We start from the raw sequence: 2,740 nt of genomic DNA, 5'->3' as shown, positions 1-2,740 counted from the left end.
AAGTTAGAACTGTATCATCTGGGGCTAGTAGTCCAATGCTGGGAAATCAAGCTTATGCTTTAGCTGCATAAATTATGATACAAAACATGTACAATCCAAGAGTATTTTTCAATATTTATCTACTTTATGTAACATAAGTGAGTTACCCCTCGGTGAATGCTCTAAACCTATGCATGAATTTAATTTTGCGACATATTATCTGGCCAAAACCGGCAAGTATACTGGAAAACTCTAACAAGGCACGACAAAGCCGCGCCGCGCCAAGGTTTCTAGTCAGATGTTCAATCCAGAGAACCTCGTGTTGATGGGTACTTTTGCGCTGTAAGGCACGACAAAGCCGCGCCGCGCCAAGGTTTCTAGTCAGATGTTCAATCCAGAGAACCTCGTGTTGATGGGTACTTTTGCGCTGTAGAATGTGATTTAGTACAGTTTTGTCTGGTAACCCTCTTCCGAAATATCCGTGTTGCTCGATGGAGTTCCTAGGAAACATTTTTTTTAAACCAAAGGCAACTGCCCGATTTTACTAAAAGCTTATTAACAGGCACAAATCACAAATCGTCTCCGCTGGGATTGGCAGCTTCAGTTCGCGAGCACAAGACAACAAAATAAAGAGCAGCACTGAATCTATCTCAACCGAGCCCAACTCTCCTAATGAGTAATGACATGACCCATTCAACTTCTCTTAACCCTACAAGCTAAAAACGCAAAGAAATATTGCAATGGAGGATTGGATTAGAATACGCAGTCAGTTGATTCCAACAACCCACGTACATTGCACATATCTGCTCGACTGCTCCTAACCATTTTCACTTCTTCAATTGCCCAGCTGATTGGATCTTATCGTGGAGGCCCATCCACTTAAAGATTTATACTTTTAATGGGCTTTGTAGTTCCATACATGAGTTTTGCTCTAGTGGTCCTTCCTATGAAAATTGCACGCATTTTAAAGTAGCTAGATCTCGTTTACTTCCCAAGTTGGGAGTTGCAAAATTGGCATTTTGCCATAAATGCGACACTGTAGCGTTTCGTTTGTATTTGTGAATTATTGTCCAAATATTGACTAATTAGGCTCAAAAGATTCGTCTCGCAAAGTACAACAAAACTGTGCAATTAGTTTTTAATTTCTTCTACATTTAGTACTCCATGCATGTACCGCAAGTTTGATGTGATGGGGAATCTTCTTTTTGCATAGTGTCAAAGTTGGAAGTTTGGAGGGAAGTAAACAAGGGTCTAGTTAATTAATTTTCTTGTTCCCCGTCTGGGTCATGTTTGTGCCCGGCCCTACCCGTGCCCTAATGGAGCCCGGTCCATGCCCTACCTGATCCAGCTGCCGTCCGACGCTCCATTTTGCACGCGTGGATTCACTGCCGGCTCCCTTCCCTCCCCAGTTCTTCTCAGCTTGCCGAGCGCAGTACGGCGGTAGCTCCCTATATCGTCATCCTTGATCCAATCTCGTCGGCAACAACGGCGGCTCTCTCTCTCTCTAGCAATTTCTCCTCAGCGTGCCGAGCGCATGCGGACGGACGGACGGCGCAGGTTCGTCGCACGTCATCCCTCGCCGTTCTGCATCTTCCCGAGCCGCCTCTTTGCCTGCTCTATCAATTGCGACCTGCCGCCGCACCCTCGTCACCCCGACCTGTTTTCATTGGGAGCGGAGGCGCATTTCCATGAGGCTGAGCGGAGGAAGGCGGCAGCACTTGAGGGAGACGGCATTCCACGGTATTGTCGGCATCCGAATATGTATCCCGTACCCTCCCTCGTCCTCATTCAATTTTTCTCCGGCGCAAGTAGGCACATGAAAGGATTATCCCTCAATGCATCAACGTTGCTTCAAGTGAACAGATGTTGCAGTAATTCAGATGCGTGCATCAATTATTTTTTGCAGTGTTTGCTGTAGTTCTTATTACCTTTGTAAAAAAATCGATTGCTTTATGATCTAAAACTATCGTAAGATGTAACAAAATTATTGCTTTATGGATACTATCATAGGAAAGGTTGCTGTTGGTGGCTGAGTACTGATAGGCTTTTAATTTCTATGGTTAACAGGGGTCTGGTTACAGCCGCTGCTCATCATGGATACCTTATTTATGCTACGATCTAACTGGGTCTGTCAATTACATGCGGATATAGACAAGTTCAGGAAAGACCTGGCCGCTGAACTTATTTTTGCAGAGGCAAACAAGGCTCACGATGTGAAAGCAGCAGGTGAAGCACTCATGAACCAGGAGGACGACGATGATGCAGAATAGCTATTCCTGCCACACCACTGTCTTCAATTATCTTAGCTATACTGCTCTCTTCAACTGCCAACTATTTTGGTTTAAAGATTGGTGATTTGGTTCTTTTCTAAGGCTTGGAGAATTTTGGAAATTAGCTTGCTGTTAGGAGATTTGTCAGTTAGTATGACACCGTTGGTGGCTTGAATGAAGGGCAAATGTAATCAACCTCTGTATTGCTGCTCGGCGATGCCAAGTCCCTGGGATTATGTCCGAAAAGTTACTGCTTAAGAACAAGAACACAACAATATGGGGCACCTCTTTCAAACCACAATAAATAAACGGAAATTCACTAGTGTGCATACATCAGGCGCAATGTGCAAGCACAACCTCAGTCATTCAGATATCAAATACTGCAGGCTAATGCGCCATCACAATGCCACATGACCAGCGGTTCCAGACTACTAGTTCATCCTCACAAACATACATAATCGGATAAGCGACACCCTTCAACAGAGACATGG

General features: G+C 44.6%; 1 long non-coding RNA gene across 1 annotated transcript; it reads left to right on the top strand.

Annotated features, from left to right (window-relative positions):
* The first annotated feature begins 1,375 nt into the window (after positions 1-1,375).
* Positions 1,376-2,456, top strand: LOC111256121. The gene is made up of 2 exons (XR_002676176.1): positions 1,376-1,719; positions 2,047-2,456. It is a non-coding gene; the product is annotated as an uncharacterized LOC111256121 (long non-coding RNA).
* Positions 2,457-2,740: the final 284 nt, after the last annotated feature.

This window comes from Setaria italica, chromosome I, assembly GCF_000263155.2.
Source record: "Setaria italica strain Yugu1 chromosome I, Setaria_italica_v2.0, whole genome shotgun sequence".
Taxonomy (NCBI): Eukaryota; Viridiplantae; Streptophyta; class Magnoliopsida; order Poales; family Poaceae; genus Setaria; species Setaria italica.
This window is presented reverse-complemented; position numbering and strand designations above follow the sequence as displayed.